This window comes from Pogoniulus pusillus, chromosome 4 (genome assembly GCF_015220805.1).
Source record: "Pogoniulus pusillus isolate bPogPus1 chromosome 4, bPogPus1.pri, whole genome shotgun sequence".
Lineage (NCBI taxonomy): Eukaryota > Metazoa > Chordata > Aves > Piciformes > Lybiidae > Pogoniulus > Pogoniulus pusillus.
Window position 1 is genome coordinate 48,013,271 of NC_087267.1, and position 16,731 is coordinate 48,030,001.

The following is a 16,731-nucleotide window of genomic DNA, read 5'->3' on the forward strand; positions in this document are numbered from 1 at the left end:
AGGGGCAGTGACTCCACCACCTCCCTGGGTAGCCAATTCCAATACCAATCACTCTCTCTGCCAACAACTTCTTCCTCACATCCAGCCTAGACCTGCCCTGGCACAGCTACAGGCTCTGTCCCCTTCTTCTGGCCCTGGCTGCCTGGCAGCAGAGCCCAACCCCAGCTGGCTACAGCCTCCCTGCAGGCAGCTGCAGGCAGCAATGAGCTCTGCCCTGAGCCTCCTCTGCTGCAGGCTGCACCCCCCCAGCTCCCTCAGCCTCTCCTCACAGGGCTCTGCTCCAGGCCCCTCCCCAGCCTTGCTGCCCTTCTCTGGGCACCTTCCAGCACCTGAATATGTCTCTCTTGAATGGAGGAGCCCAGAACTGGACACAGCACTCAAGGTGCTGAGCACAGGTGCATATCACTCTGCTTATGCTGTAAAAGATGTATTAAAGAAGAGGAAGTTCTTGCACTGTGTCCTAAAGATCAGACTCTGGGTTGGTCTAATGCCTGAAAGTTTGCTCCCCAAACAGATTCTTTCTACCAACAGCAGCTTAACCACTGGGCTCAGAGCTTTGTCTGTTGTTCTATGGTCTTGGGTGTTCCAGAGCAGCTCAACAGCCCTGGCAGAGGCAGAGCTTAGGTCTGGTCTCTCAGGCTGGGCTGTGATCCACTAACTGCTGTGTGGAGGTTGGGCTGTGCACCTTGAACTGGGGAGGAAAGAGGAGAGATGAGAAGGTGTGCAGCGGCAGTGTGCCTCACCCGGAGCCACGCTATGTGCCTGGAGCTGGTTCTGTGGTCAGAGCGCTTTGTAAAGCCCCTGCCTGGCTCCCTGGGGAGAAGGAGGGCACAACACGTTGAAAGCTGCCAGGCAAGCGATTCTCCAGGCTCATCCATGGCTTTGAGTCTCTCGGGGGCTGCCCTGAGCCTGTGGAAAAGCCGTGTCTGGAGAGCGGCCGGTCGAGGGCTGCTCACTCGCCAGCCAGACGGAGGGCAGGCTGTGCTGAGGAGGGGAGGCTGCTGCACAGCAGGGGGAGGCAGCTTGCTCCTTTGCACCCCCAGCCGCAGACGTGCTCCTGTGCTGGACCGGGGCACCGCCTGGCTGTAAATGCTCACTTTTAAGGAGTGGCCCCTGTGTGCCTGCCCTGTGTGCCCATCCCTGTGTGCCTGCCCTGTGTGCCCATCCCTGTGTGCCCATCCCTGTGTGCCTGCCCTGTGTGCCTATCCCTGTGTGCCTGCCCCTGTGTGCCTGCCCCTGTGTGCCTGCCCCTGTGTGCCTGCCCTGTGTGCCTGCCCCTGTGTGCCCATCCCTGTGTGCCTGCCCCTGTGTGCCTGCCCAGTGTGCCCATCCCTGTGTGCCTGCCCCTGTGTGCCTGCCCAGTGTGCCCGCCCCTGTGTGCCTGCCCAGTGTGCCCATCCCTGTGTGCCTGCCCTGTGTGCCTGCCCTGTGTGCCCATCCCTGTGTGCCTGCCCCTGTGTGCCTGCCCAGTGTGCCCATCCCTGTGTGCCTGCCCTGTGTGCCTATCCCTGTGTGCCTGCCCCTGTGTGCCTGCCCAGTGTGCCCATCCCTGTGTGCCTGCCCTGTGTGCCTGCCCTGTGTGCCTATCCCTGTGTGCCTGCCCTGTGTGCCTGCCCTGTGTGCCCATCCCTGTGTGCCTGTCCTGTGTGCCTGCCCAGTGTGCCCATCCCTGTGTGCCTGCCCTGTGTGCCTATCCCTGTGTGCCTGCCCCTGTGTGCCTGCCCAGTGTGCCCATCCCTGTGTGCCTGCCCTGTGTGCCTGCCCTGTGTGCCTATCCCTGTGTGCCTGCCCTGTGTGCCTGCCCTGTGTGCCCATCCCTGTGTGCCTGTCCTGTGTGCCCATCCCTGTGTGCCCATCCCTGTGTGCCTGCCCAGTGTGCCCATCCCTGTGTGCCTGCCCTGTGTGCCTGCCCTGTGTGCCTATCCCTGTGTGCCCATCCCTGTGTGCCTGCCCAGTGTGCCCATCCCTGTGTGCCTGTCCTGTGTGCCTGTCCCTGTGTGCCTGCCCAGTGTGCCCATCCCTGTGTGCCTATCCCTGTGTGCCTGCCCCTGTGTGCCTGCCCAGTGTGCCCATCCCTGTGTGCCTGTCCTGTGTGCCCATCCCTGTGTGCCTGTCCTGTGTGCCCATCCCTGTGTGCCCATCCCTGTGTGCCTGCCCAGTGTGCCCATCCCTGTGTGCCTGCCCTGTGTGCCTGCCCTGTGTGCCTGCCCAGTGTGCCCATCCCTGTGTGCCTGCCCTGTGTGCCTGCCCTGTGTGCCTATCCCTGTGTGCCCATCCCTGTGTGCCTGCCCAGTGTGCCCATCCCTGTGTGCCTGTCCTGTGTGCCTGTCCCTGTGTGCCTGCCCAGTGTGCCCATCCCTGTGTGCCTATCCCTGTGTGCCTGCCCCTGTGTGCCTGCCCAGTGTGCCCATCCCTGTGTGCCTGTCCTGTGTGCCCATCCCTGTGTGCCCATCCCTGTGTGCCTGCCCAGTGTGCCCATCCCTGTGTGCCTGCCCTGTGTGCCTGCCCTGTGTGCCTATCCCTGTGTGCCCGTCCCTGTGTGCCTGCCCCTGTGTGCCCATCCCTGTGTGCCTGCCCAGTGTGCCCATCCCTGTGTGCCTGTCCTGTGTGCCTGTCCCTGTGTGCCTGCCCTGTGTGCCCATCCCTGTGTGCCTGCCCCTGTGTGCCCGTCCCTGTGTGCCTGCCCAGTGTGCCCGTCCCTGTGTGCCTGTCCCTGTGTGCCTGCCCTGTGTGCCCGCCCCTGTGTGCCCATCCCTGTGTGCCTGCCCCTGTGTGCCTGTCCTGTGTGCCTGTCCTGTGTGCCTGCCCTGTGTGCCTGTCCCTGTGTGCCCATCCCTGTGTGCCTGCCCCTGTGTGCCTGTCCTGTGTGCCTGTCCTGTGTGCCTGTCCCTGTGTGCCTGTCCCTGTGTGCCTGTCCCTGTGTGCCCGTCCCTGTGTGCCTGTCCCTGTGTGCCCGTCCCTGTATGCCTGCCCTGTGTGCCCGCCCCTGTGTGCCCGTCCCTGTATGCCTGCCCTGTGTGCCCACCTCTGTGTGCCCATCCCTGTGTGCCTGCCCCTGTGTGCCCGTCCCTGTGTGCCTGTCCCTGTGTGCCTGCCCTGTGTGCCCGCTCCTGTGTGCCTGCCCTGTGTGCTCCCCTCCCCACCCCAGCTGTGCAGTGTGCCAGAGCCAGCTCCTCAGCAAGGAGGCTTGGCAGGTGGCACCAGGTGAGGTAATGGTGCCCCCGGGACATCAGGAGTTACGGGGTGCGGCCAGGTGCTCCTAGTCTGTCCCTGGGTGTGATTTCTGTGCTAACCACACCCTCAAGTGCTGTCTTCCTGCAATTAGGAAATGTGTTCAGTTTAGGTCAAGTCCTTCTGCTAGGTTGCTCTTTGCAGCTAAGCTGTGCTGGCATGGCAGGGGCATGGGGACGTCCAGGGTTGGGCCACGCACAGTGCTGCTCCTGCAGCAAACAGGCAAGAGATCCTCTGTCTCACTGCTTTGCTTGCTGCTCCTTTCTGATCTTAACCTCCCCTTCACAAAGACCTGCTAGTTGGATCATCGATTTTGGCCACAACAACCCCCAGCAGCCCTACAGGCTGGGGGAGGAGTGGATGGAGAGCTGCCTGGTGGAAAGTACCTGGGGGTATTGGTTGCCAGCAGCTGAACATGAGCCAGCAGTGTGCCCAGGTGGCCAAGAAGGCCAACAGCATCCTGGCCTGGATCAGCAATGGTGTGAGCAGCAGGAGCAGGGAGGTGCTCATGCCCCTGTACCCAGCACTCCTGAGACCACACCTTGAACACTGCATCCAGGTTTGGTCACCACAGCATAGAAGGGTCATTGAGATGCTGGAGTGGGTGCAGGGAAGGACAACGAGCCTGGGGAGAGCTCTGGCAGACATGACCTATGAGGAGGGGCTGAGGGAGCTGGGGGTGCTTAGTCTGCAGAAGAGGAGGCTGAGAGGGAACCTTACTGCCCTCTACAGCTACCTAAAAGGAGGTTGTGATGAGGCTGGAGCTGGTCTCTTCTCCTGAATTACTAACAATAGGACAAGAGCAAATGGCCTCAAGTTGTGCCAGGGCAGGTCTAGGCTGGATGTTAGGAGGAAGTTGTTGGCAGAGAGAGTGATTGGCATTGGAATGGGCTGCCCAGGGAGGGGGTGGAGTGGCTGTGGCTGGAGGTGTTGCAGCCAAGCCTGTCTGGGGCACTTAGTGCCATGGGCTGGGTGCTTGGGCAGGGCTGGGTGCTAGGTTGGGCTGGGTGAGTTTGGAGCTCTCTTCCAGCCTGGTTGATCCTGTGATTCTGTGATCCAGCCTGGCCTTAAACACCTCCAGGGATGAGGTTTCCACCACCTCCCTGGGCAACCTGTGCCAGGGTCTCATGATACTCACGGTGAAGAACTTCTCAACATCCAATCTGAATCTACTCACTTCTAGTTTTGCTCCATTCCCCTCAGTCCTATCATTACCTGACATCCTAGGCTCCTGAACCAAACCTCCTCCTCCCTCCTTCTTTCCCTTGCTTCAGAAATAATCAGGTCAACCCATGTATATCTCACGTGATAAATCTGAAGAGATCTGAGGTGAAACCATAGAATCACAGAATTGAGCAGGTTGGCAGAGAGCTCCAAGCTCAGCCAGCCCAACCTAGCACCCAGCCCTGGCCAATCAACCAGACCATGGCACTAAGTGCCCCAGCCAGGCTTGGCTTCACGTCTCCATCAAAAAGCTCTCCTGTAGGCTCCCTTCATATACTGGAAGGCCACCATAAGGTCTCCTCAGAGCCTTCTCTTTCCCAGTCTGATCAGCCCCAAGTGTCTCAGAATAATGAGGGCTTGGGAAGATGTTCACTGTCTGACATCTTGAGCTAAGGGAAGTGATGACTGACAACACAGCACAGCAAGAGGAGCATTTCTCAAGGCAGAGGTGCTTCACAGGCCCCTTGGATGCCTTTTCTTCAGTGCAGCCCTGCTGCAGCCAGCCTGGATCTGATGATTTCCCCACAACTGGATCGTTTCCCTCCTTCTTTGAGAGAAGAAGTTCAGAGCCTCTGCTGCTCTCTGAGTCCTGCTGCAATCCATGCGGCAGCGCACGCAGGCGGGAGCGCTGCTCGCAAAGGGTGCCTGAATCACAGCCCTGCAAAACGAATTCCTCTGCTTACCCACAAAACCAGCACAGCACAAGCAGAGGCTGTGTGAGCTTCTCCACTCCACCCCATCCTTGTGTCTCATCCATGACCTAGAAGGGACAACCTCTAGCTAGGCATGAGCGGGTGGCTCAGTCTCCGTACTTATTTAATCCTCGGCCAACCTGCTACGGCTGCCAGCAAGGGTGCCAATTGTGGTGGTGGCTTCTGTGATGTGGGTCCTTGTCCACTGGGAGCTGGATTAAGACCATCAGCTCATTTCAAATACTCCAGGCCACAAAGCATCTGCCAAACAGTAACCAATTTTTTTTTGGTCACTACTGCCTTGGGTCATGTTTGGATCAGCGATGAAAGGCTTCCATATCCCAGTACCAATCCCCTGAGCCAGGCAGTTTCCCAGAATACTCCTTTAAAGACAGAAAGTGCTATTTATTGCCCTAGGGTCTGCTTTCATCTGCTTATTCTTAGTGTCTGCACTGGCCCTTTAAGGTGAGTCATCCTCGTTACTGAGTCGTAGAGGGTTGGGATGCTGGGAAAGGTTTTGGAAGGTGGCAGGTGGCAGATCCACGTGGTGTGGTCCAAGCTGAGCTCTCAAAGACAGTGGTTACACACTCTGGCACCACAGATGGTGTTATATTTGGACCTGAAGCTCATGACTTCAGACTTGTCACACAGTCCCTCAGCAGGGAAACTGCCATGAAACTGAAGATCATAGAATCATGGAATTGTTAGGGCTGGAAGGGACCACAAGGACCGTCCAGTTCCAACTCCCCTGCCATGGGCAGGGACACCTCACACTAGATCAGGTTGCTCACAGCCACATCCAGCCTGGCCTTAAACACCTCCAGAGATGAGGCTTCCACCACCTCCCTGGGCAACCTGTGCCAGGGTCTCACCATCCTCATGGTGAAGAACTTCTTCCTAACATCTAATCTGAATCTGCTCACTTCTAGTTTTGCTCCATTCCCCTCAGTCCTATCATTACCTGACAACCTAAAAAGTCCCTCACCAGCTCTCCTGTAGGCCCCCTTCAGATACTGGAAGGCCACCATGAGGTCTCCTCAGAGCCCTCTCCTCTGCAGGCTGAAAAGTCATAGCTCCCTCAGCCTGTCAATCACACTGCTTCCTTTGCTCTTGTGTTTCCAGACATAGCCAAAGGTCTCTGCCTAGGCTCAGGCTGGACATTAGGAGATACTCCTTCACAGAAAGGGTTCTCAAACAGTGGAATGGTCTGCTCAGGGCAGTGGTGGACTCACCATCCCTGGAGGTGTTTAAGCACCTCCTGGACCTGGTGCTTAGGTTTGATGTTGACCCTTCAGTACTGGGCTGGATAATCTTTGAGGTCTCTCCCAACCAGGTGTGATCTGTGGTTCTGTGAATCAATGGCATCAGCCCAGGGCAGTGGTGGAGTCACCATCCCTAGAGGTGTTTAAGCAGCCTCTGGACCTGGTGCCTAGGGACATGGTTTGATGCTGACCCTTCAGTGCTGGGCTGGATAATCTTTGAGGTCTCTTCCAATCGGTGTTATCTGTGGTTCTGTGAATCCATGGCAGCAACCAGCTCCATCAGCCTGGGGCAATGGTGGGGTCACCATCCCTGGAGGTGTTTAAGCAGCCTCTGGACCTGGTGCCATTTACATGGTCTGGGTGATTGGGCAGGGCTGGGTGCAAGGTTGGGCTGGATGAGCTTGGAGCTCTCTGCCAACCTGCCTGATTGTATGGTTCTGTGATTCTATGAAACTAAAGGATTCTGCTCTTAAGAATGAACCTCAAATTACATCACAGAATCATACAATCAGGCAGGTTGGCAGAGAGCTCCAAGCTCATCCAGCCCAACCTTGCACCCAGCCCTAACCAAACAACCAGCCCATGGCACTCAGTGCCCCAGCCAGGCTTGGCTGCAACACCTCCAGGCACAAAGACTCCACCACCTCCCTGGGCAGCCCATTCCAATGCCAATCACTCTCTCTGCCAACAACTTCCTCCTCACATCCAGCCTAGACCTCCCCCCGTGAAAGCTGTCCACTTTCCCAGAGATATGAACCCCCAAAAAGTGCTTCCCAGGGACCAGGAAGCACCTGAAAAACACTGAGAGAGACTTGCTTACATGTGCAGCACCGAGACTGCTCACTCGTGCAGTCACCCAGAAGGCAGGAGACTGAATGCTAGCTGCAGTGCTTCCAAGCTGAGAAGACATATCTGGGCAAGCAGAGGTTATTGTAGCTCTGGACAGCAAACCACAAAGGCATTCAAAGAATCACCACCACAGCAGTTTGCAGAATATTATTACAACTGTCACCAGCAGCTCTGTCAGAAAGCTGAACATGGCAAAGAGCAAAATTTAACTGCTGAGGAGCAAGAAATTGTCCAGAACTCTTTGGCAGCAATGCTGGCAGACTTCAGGCCACAGGGGAAAATGCTGGGCTTCAGACTCACAGAAACACCCAGGTTGGTAAAGCCCCTCGGGATCACCAGGTCCAGCTGATGCCCCCACTCCACAAGGTGCCTTTGGGGCTTTTTGGTCTGGTGAAGAGAAGACTTAGAGGGGATCTCAGTGTTATGAGAGATGAAACACTTTGTGGTGTATGGTCCTAACACCCTTTAAATCCACTTCTACTGACTCAGGTGTACAGCAAGACCTGGCTGAAATGCTAATGCCTGGTGGCCAGCAGGACAAGGGAGGTTCTTGTGCCCCTGTGCTCAGCACTGCTCAGGCCACCCCTGCAGTGCTGTGTCCAGTTCTGGGCCCCTCAATTCAAGAGAGATGTTGAGGTGCTGGAAAGTGTCCAGAGAGGGGCAGCAAGGCTGGGGAGGGGCCCAGAGCACAGAACCACAGAATGGTAGGGGCTGAAAGAGACCTCAAAAGACGCTAAGTCCCAACCCCTGCCAGAGCAGGAACACAGTGTTTTGTTGCTTGTGTTTTAAAGTCCAGTTTTGTTTCATTTATCCCATTCCTCCCCATCTCCCATCCCCCCATCTTCCTCCTTTTCTTTCCATCTCCTTCCTTCCCCCACCATCTTCCTCTTTTCTTCTCTGTCTCCATCCTTTTCCTCTCCATCTTCCTCCTTTCATCTCCATCTCCTTCCTTTTTCCCCATCTTCCTCTTTTCCCCTCCATCTCCATCCTTTTCCTCTCGATTTTCCTCTTTGCCTCCCATTTTTCTCCTTTTCTTTCCATCTCCTTTCTTTCTCCCCATCTTCCTCTTTTCCTCTCTCCCTCCATCCTTTCCCTCTCCATCTTCCTCTTTCCCCCTATTTTTCTCCCTTCCTCTCTATCTCCTTCCTTTTCTCCCATCTTCCTCTTTTCCTCTCCATCTCCATCCCTTTCCTCTCCATCTCCCTCCTTTCAGCACCAGCTGTCCTTCCCCACCATACCTGCCCCTTTCCCACTCTACCCTGCATTCTCCCAAACTCACAGCACCTGGGTTCTGTTGGAGCCTCCTCCCACCCCAGGTGTAACCACTTTGCTCTCCTTGCCCACTCCCCTATTTAACCTGCCCCAGGAGAGGCAGCAGCTCCAAGTTTGCCCATCTGGGCAGAGGGGTCCTCCTCCCTGGCATCACTGGTGAGTACCATGGTGTGCACTGGGTGAATGGGAGTGGGCTCTAAAGGCCGGGGGGCCTGGTGGCCCCCCGGTTGGACAGGGATAGGCTTGATGATAACTTCAACTTTGCCCAGGGGTGCTGGCTGGGCCTGCTGAGCTCCTTTATGTTTGGCTGCTTCTTTCTGCTCATGTTATGCAAAGGTGCAGAGCTTCCATTCCTTCCTTTGAGCCCCACACCTAAGGATGGCTCCGAGGAGCCTTCTCCATGCTGCATCCCTCTTGGCTACTGCTTCAACCAGAAGTGAGCCACGAGCACGTTGCCTAAGAAGAGTTTTGGTGAGGTTATCAACAGTGAAAAGGTGAAGCAAACTGTTGGTGTCAGGGGAAGCAGGTCTGTGGTGTGAGCTGTGCAGCTGAGGGCTCTCTCTGAGCTGCTGTGTCAGACCCCTTGCAGCTGAGGGGAAGGGCAAAGTCACACTCGTGGCTACACTGAAAGGCTAAGGCCCTAGCTAGGAAATTACTCAGGCTAGGGATGGGTGCTGTGGCTTCCAAACAGTGAGCAAGGCAGGTCAGTGGAGTGGGCTCAGTTACTATCTGTGTGGTAGCCTGCCAGTGTATGTGCAAAGTGTTGCCAGCAAAGCCTCCTTGCCTTTGTCACTGTGCAGCCCAGAGATGCCTTTCTTGGAGCCCCACACGTGGCACTGGCAGACCCCATGGGTGCTCCTGCAAGCTGGGCACAATTTATGGAGAGGAAGAGGCTGAGGGCAGACCAAATTACAATCTCCTTTCAGGTAGTTAAAAGGAATGAAGTGGCTTTTGGTCTCTTCTCCCAAGTAACTGGTGGTAGAACAAGGGGAAAGGGCCTCAGGTTGTTCTGGGAGAGGTTTGAATTGGATATCATAGAATGGTTTGGGTTGGAAGGGACCTCAAGGATCAGCCAGTGCCAACCCCCTGCCATAGGCAGGGACACCTCCCACTAGAACAGGTCACTCAAGACCTCATCCAATCTGGCCTTGAACACCTCCAGGGAGGTTGTGGGGCACAGAATCACCCAAATCAAAGATCACATTGGGTGATTCTGTGCTCCACAACCTCCCTGGGCAACCTGTGCCAGTGTCTCACCACCCTCACTGTCAAGAACCCTTTTCTAACATCTAGTTTCAATCTCCCCTCTGCCAGTTCAAACCCATTCCTCCTCATTCTGTCATGACAAGACCTTGTCAATAGTCCCTCCCCAGCCATCCTGCAGCCCCCTTCAGACATTGGAAGGCCACTATAAGGTCTTCTCCAAGCCTTCTCTTCTCCAGGCTGAAGAAGTAAAATTTCTTTACATAAAGAGTGGCCAAGCATTGGAACAGGCTGCCCACGGAGGTGGTGGCATCACCATCCCTGGAGGTGTTCAAAACACATGTAGATGTGGCACTTTGGGAAGTGGTGTAATGGCCATGGTGGTGTTAGGTTGATGGTTGCACTCAGTGATCTTAAAGGTCTTTTCCAACCAAATTGGTTCTGTGATCATAGAATCAAGCAGGTTGGAAGAGAGCTCCAAGGTCACCCAGACCATGGCACTAAGTGCCCCAGACAGGCTTGGCTGCAACACCTCCAGGCACAAAGACTCCACCACCTCCCTGGGCAGCCCATTCCAGTGCCAATCACTCTCTCTGACAACAACTTCCTCCTAACATCCAGCCTAGACCTGCCCTGGCACAGCTTCAGCCTCTGTTCCCTTGTTCTGTTGCTGCCTGCCTGGCAGCAGAGCCCAACCCCACCTGGCTACAGCCTCCCTGCAGGCAGCTGCAGGCAGCAATGAGCTCTGCCCTGAGCCTCCTCTGCTGCAGGCTGATTGCAGCCAGGCAGTGCCCAGAGTGATGCCCACTAGTGTCTGCTTTCCATACTCTTGTGTAATGCCCTGCACAGAACAAGGATTTGTTCTCAACCTACTTAGAAATACATATCCTTGAAACAAAGTTCCAAACCTTATCATTGTGACTGACTGCTGCTCACAGCTACCTCCCAGGTAGCTCTAATTGAACACTGAGAGTTCAGGGACCTGTCTGTAGTACAGCACCAGCATCGCTGAGTTGTGCAAGCATCTGACTGTGCAAAGTCCCTTCAGCTGACACTGCCCTCATGACTTGCCAGTTGGTCTGGGTCTGGAAATGAAAGTTCAGCATTGTGTGCCCTCCCTTTGATGCCAGAGTGGTGTTTCATTGCCTGGTGTAGATATTTGCAACCAGGAGACAACGCAACTGTATTTTGTATGTGTGAGAAGCCTCCCATGGGGTGAATAAGGATGTGTCACAAGTGCTGTTTAGACAGCTGGAGGCCACTATCTACATCAAAGTGTGGACTGCCAAGGAGTCAGTAAGTGTGGTCAGAAAAGACCTAGAGGGGGACAGGAGACAGTTCCTGGCTGCTCAGTGGTACAGCATAGTCCCATCACAGATTGCGTCAGGTGGGAAGGGACCCTCAAAGGTCATCTTGTCCAACCTCCCTGCAGTGAGCAGGGACATCTCCAACTAGATCAGGCTGCCTGGGGTCAAGTCAAGTCTGGTCTTGAATGTCTGCAGGGAAGAGGCCTCAACCACATCCCTGGGCAGCCTATTCCAGTATCTCACCACTCTTCCTCCTGATGTCCAAGCTCAATTTTCCCTGCTCCAGTTTAAAACCATTGCCCCCCTTCCTGCTGCTGTGAGCCCCTCTAAGCAGTCCTTTCCCAGCCTGCCTGTTTACCTGCAGAGGCAAGTGCAGCTCTAAGGTCTCCCTGGAACCTGCTCTTTTCCAGGCTGAACACAGTCACACAATCACAGAATTAACCAGGTCGGCAAAGACCTTTGAGATCAAGCCCAACCTGACACCTTCTAATTAACCCATGGCACTAAGTGCCTCCTCTAGCCTCCTGTTAAACACCTCCAGGGATGGTGACTCCACCTCCCTGGGCAGCCCATTCCAATGCCAATCACTCTTGCTGTGAAGAACTTCTTCCTAACATCCAGCTAGAACCTGCCCTGGTGCAGCTTCAGGCTGTCTCCTCTCGTTCTGTCCTTGGTTGACTGGCAGCAGAGCCCAACCCCACCTGGCTACAACCTCCCTGCAGGCAGCAATGAGCTCTGCCCTGAGCCTCCTCTGCTGCAGGCTAAACACCCTCAGCCTCTCCTCACAGGGCTGTGCTCCAGGCCCCTCCCCAGCCTTGCTGCCCTTCCCCAAACACCTTCCAGCACCTCAACATCTTTCTGAAGTGGAGGGGCCCCAATGCTTTCAGCCTCTCTTCTAAGCCCTTACCCACGAAGCCTGTCAATGACGCAAGGCTGAGCGATGCGTCGCTGGCGTAGGGAGAGCTGATTCTAGGGGGGAAATAGGTTTATTGACATGCTCGTGGCTTTATAACTGCTGCTTGGTTTTGGAGCTTCAGAAGGGACTCCAGCAAGCTCCTGTTAATGGACTGGGAGTGGGAGAGGTGCTGGATAAGTAACTCAGGAGGCATCTCTGTGGCTCACCAGCTGATGCCACCACAGTGCTATCAGCCTGCGTGCTGAACAAAGCAATCTGTTGTCTTGGGTTCCTGCCTGCCTTGCTTCAGCTGACGTTTTGTGGCCTAATTCCACCAAAGTACTTAAGCCTGGGAGTATCCCACTGGTGCTGTGTGGAGCTCAGTGGGAACATCTGTGTGTTTGAACCTTTCCACACACTCTTAAGGGCCCGTGGAAAGCCCAAGCCTGGTGTGCTCCACGGGGCGAGCGTCAGCAGGCTGAGTGTCGTCGGCAGCCACCAGTGACGTGCATGCTTGGGTCACAGCATGGTCCCTCGGGTGGGAGGTTGCTTCACCAGGCTGTTCCCAGTTACTCTTTATGTTGTTGTTGTTCCCCAGACCAAGGGCTGGTTAGTTTGCTCTTGGACAGCTGGCATGGCTGTTTAACACAAGTGAGCTCGGAGCCTGCAATCATCCAAAGGGAACGGGACCAGCCTGCACCTGGCACATGCTCAGTATGGAACATGGTGTAGATGCCTAAAGGAGATAGGAGCTCCTTAGGAAATCTGACTGCTCCTGGGATGGAAATGTGGCTTGCAGCTCTTTGGGAAGCCTGGGTGCTGGAGAGGCTTCCTTTGTATTACCTGTCTCTGCTGTCATCCCTGCTGCTGTTAAAGATTTGATGCTCAGAGGCTGCAGCAGCTCTGCTGTGAGCACAGCCTGAAAGAGTTGGGGCTGTGCAGTCTGGAGCAGAGGAGGCTCCCAGGGCACCTTCTTGTGGCCTGCCAGCATCTGAAAAGAGGCCTACAAAAATGCTGGGGAGGGACTTTTGAGGATGTCAGAGAGTGCCAGGCCTGGGGGGAATAGAGCAAAGGTGGAGGTGATTAGGTTCAGCCTAGAGGTGAGGAGGAAGTTGTTGAGCAGGAGAGTGGTGAGAGGCTGGAATGGGTTGCCCAGGGAGGTGGTTGAGACCCCATGGCTGGAGGTGTTTGAGACCAGGCTGGCTGAGGCTGTGTGCAGCCTGCTCTAGGGTAGGGTGTCCCTGGGCATGGCAGGGGGGTTGGAACTGGCTGCTCCTTGTGCTCCCTTCCAGCCCTGACTGATTCCATGATGTACTGAAGGTGATGACCTTTCCTGAAGGTGTGGAGGAGATTCACTCACATGTCTGCTTGTGTCCATACATCTGCCTGAAGATCCACACCTGCCCTGGTTATGTGCCCAGCACTGCCTCTCCTCCCAGTGCCTCTTCTCACAGAGCTGTACTCCTGGCTGCCTCATCGCCCCACATGCAGGGATGTGGCATGTCCCTTTTTGTTTGGTCTTACCCAGCTCTGCTCTAGGGACATTCACTTCCTCCCCAGCATTGTCCTCCTCCATTCATTGCCAATCTAAATTTTGCTATTTATTTACTTCTTTAAGCTGGACCTTTGCCCTACAGCTGCCTGCACAAAGTGGCTTCTAGCAGGGCCACTCATGAACGTCACTGGAGTTCATCATGTGGGCAGCAGGACAAGGGAGGTTCTTGTGCCCCTGTGCTCAGCACTGCTCAGGCCACCCCTGCAGTGCTGTGTCCAGTTCTGGGCTGCTCCTTTGCAGAGAGATGTTGAGGTGCTGGAAGGTGTTTGGAGCAGGGCAGCAAGGCTGGGGAGGGGCCTGGAGCAGAGCCCTGTGAGGAGAGGCTGAGGGAGCTGGGGGTGTGCAGCCTGCAGCAGAGGAAGCTCAGGGCAGAGCTCATTGCTGCCTGCAGCTGCCTGCAGGGAGGGTGTAGCCAGGTGGGGTTGGGCTCTGCTGCTAGGCAGCCAGCAACAGAAGAAGGGGACAGAGTCTGAAGCTGTGCCAGGGCAGGTGTATGCTGGCTGTTGTTAGGAAGTTGTTGTCAGAGAGAGTGATTGGCATTGGAATGGGCTGCCCAGGGAGGTGGTGGAGCTGCTGTGGCTGGAGGTGTTGCAGCCAAGCCTGGCTGGGGCACTTAGTGCCATGGTCTGGTTGCTTGGGCAGGGCTGGGTGCTAGGTTGGACTGGATGAGCTTGGAGCTCTCTTCCAACCTGGTTCATTCTGTGATCCAGTTCTATTCTATGATCTACTTCCCATCTCCTGCCCTAACAGAGAAGGAAAAGGAAAAATGTGTGCACAGGCAGGGTCCTGTGCAGGACAGGAGCACTAAGGTCACACAGAGGAGTGCTGGTAGTGACCCTGGTTTCCTCTACAGAGGACATTAGTTTCTTTGATGTCCTCAGAAGCTGTTGTAGGCTCAAATGGCCTTTTCTTAGGTCACTTTTGTTTGCTAAAATCATTTGTTTCAGTGGAGTGAGTCGAATTAGTCTAGTGCCCTTCCAGTCTGAGATGCAGCTGATTGAAAGGGAGGGTGTGGAGGTTGCAGGGGGAGTGAGGAGGAGGGAACAGTCTCCTGTGAGAGCACATGAATGCTACCACTTCTGCTAGCTGCATAAATGTCAAAAGCTATGGGTGGCAGTGCCAGTCTGAACTTGCTTGTCAGACCAGGTGCTCCAGTGCAGAATGCTGTATGAAGCAGGTAGAGAAGAGCTTGGTGTTGAGAGACTCTCAGTGTCACTTGTTGAACCCCCAGTGTCACGAGCAGCCATCCCCAGGCCAGTGAGTGAAGATCAGTGTGCCACCAGCAGCACCAAAAACACCTGACACTGGAAGCTGTAACTGCACCAAATGGGTCCTCATCTTTGACACACTGGCACCTCACTCTAGTAGCTCAGATCATAGAATCCAGCAGGTTGGCAGAGCCCTCCAAGCTCATCCAGCCCAACCTAGCACCCAGGCCATGGCACTAAGTGCCCCAGCCAGGCTTGGCTGCAACACCTCCAGCCACAGCCACTCCACCACCTCCCTGGGCAGCCCATTCCAATGCCAATCACTCTCTCTGCCAACAACTTCCTCCTCATATCCAGCCTAGACCTGCCCTGGCACAGCTTCAGGCTGTGTCCCCTTGTTCTGTTGATCTCTTTCTCATGAAGCATCTGAAGCCCACCTGTCTGCCACATGCCAAGGAAGGTGCCAGGTACTCTTGTTGGCTACAAGAGCTGGCTTCCAGCCCGAATGATCTAGTGAAAAAGCATCCTCCTGCTTTCCCAGGGGCTTGGATGAGGGCCAGGAGAGGCTGACAATGCACAGCAAGCATTAACAAGTGGCCCCGAAGGATGGCAGATGCCACAGACTCTGCTGATACTTGGCAGCTCTTGTTACAGCTGTGGCACACCAGAGTGGCTGCTCAGAGCTGGCTGGCTGCAGAGTGGCAGAAAGTTGGCCTGAGTGTGCTCACATCCAGGGCTGCTCTCAGTCAGCTGGAGGAGGTTTGTGTGCAGGCTTTTCCCTTTGAAAAAGCCAACCTGTGGAAACCGCAATTGCTCCCCGCTAAGAGGTAAACAAAGGGCAGAACAAAAGGAGCTGTGAGAGGCAGCTGGGGTGTTGCAATCCCTCTGAAGGCTTGTTTGCAGCAACACGCAGAGGTGGATTCCTACAAGCAGACTTGGGCAATGAGGAAAGGCTCTCAAGCTGGGAGCTTGGTCTCCCCAGGTGCTGCTCCTGCTGAATGGAGGAACTGGCAAGTCCAGGGGGTAATTACCTCTCTTCTGACTCATCCTGGGAGGCGGCCAGCTCTTTTCCTGGATGCTGGGGGGAACCTGGGGCACCTGGTGGCCTAACCCAGGCACCTCTGGCAGCACTGTCAACAGCACAGAAAATGGGCCCAGTGGAAAAGGTTACCAGACACAGACACATAGAATTCTTTGGGTCAGAAAGGACCTCCAAAGGTCATCTAGTCCAACCCCCTCTGCAGTCAGCAGGGGTACTCTCAACTAGATCAGGTTGCCCTGTTGGGCCTCACCTTGAATACCTCCAGGGGTAGGGCTACAAGCATCTCCCTGGGCAACCTGTTCCAGTGTTGCACCACCCCCATCCTAAAGAACCTGTTCCTAATGTCCAATCTAGATCTGCTCTTCTCTAGTTTGAAGCCTTGCCCCCTTCTGCCAGGCAACCAGCAGCAGAAGAAGGGGCCAGAGGCTGAAGCTGTGCCAGGGCAGGTCTAGGCTGGATATGAGGAGGAAGTTGTTGGCAGAGAGAGTGATTGGCATTGGAATGGGCTGCCCAGGGAGGTGGTGGAGTCTCTGTGCCTGGAGGTGTTGCAGCCAAGCCTGGCTGGGGCACTTAGTGCCATGGTCTGGGTGACTGGACAGGGCTGGGTGAGCTTGGAGGGCTCTGCCAACCTGCTGGATTCTATAAATAACAGCACTGATGGACAGCAAACTTTCTTTGAGGGTGGAGTACCCACTTAGACCAATACACACCATTGTTCCTCGAGTGAAACAACTTCCCAGCCTTTATCACAAGGCTACCAGTGCCATGGTCAATGTACAGCTGAGTAGCAGGCAGAGCAAACCTGTTTGGTGGTGGTTTTATACCATGAGGGTGGTAGAGAACTGGAACAGGTTGCCCAGGGAGGTGAACGAGTGCCCATCCCTGGAAATCACAGCAGGGTTTAGGTTGGAAGGGACCTCAAAGTTCAGCCAGTTCCAACCCCATGCCATAGGCAGGGAACAAGTTGCTCAAGGCCTCATCCAACCTGGTC

The 16,731-nt window shown here is 55.4% G+C and overlaps 1 protein-coding gene across 3 annotated transcripts in view; it reads left to right on the forward strand.

The window, feature by feature from the left end:
* The first annotated feature begins 8,649 nt into the window (after nucleotides 1–8,649).
* The window catches only part of WNT7B (Wnt family member 7B), a 68,290-nt gene continuing 60,208 nt past the window's right edge, over nucleotides 8,650–16,731 (forward strand). Inside the window, exon 1 of one of the 3 annotated variants that reach the window (XM_064142821.1) lies at nucleotides 8,650–8,686. The gene's annotated coding sequence lies outside the window, so the exon portion shown is untranslated. The remainder of the gene's footprint in view (nucleotides 8,687–16,731) is intronic. The other 2 variants (XM_064142823.1, XM_064142822.1) reach the window with 2 other exon arrangements.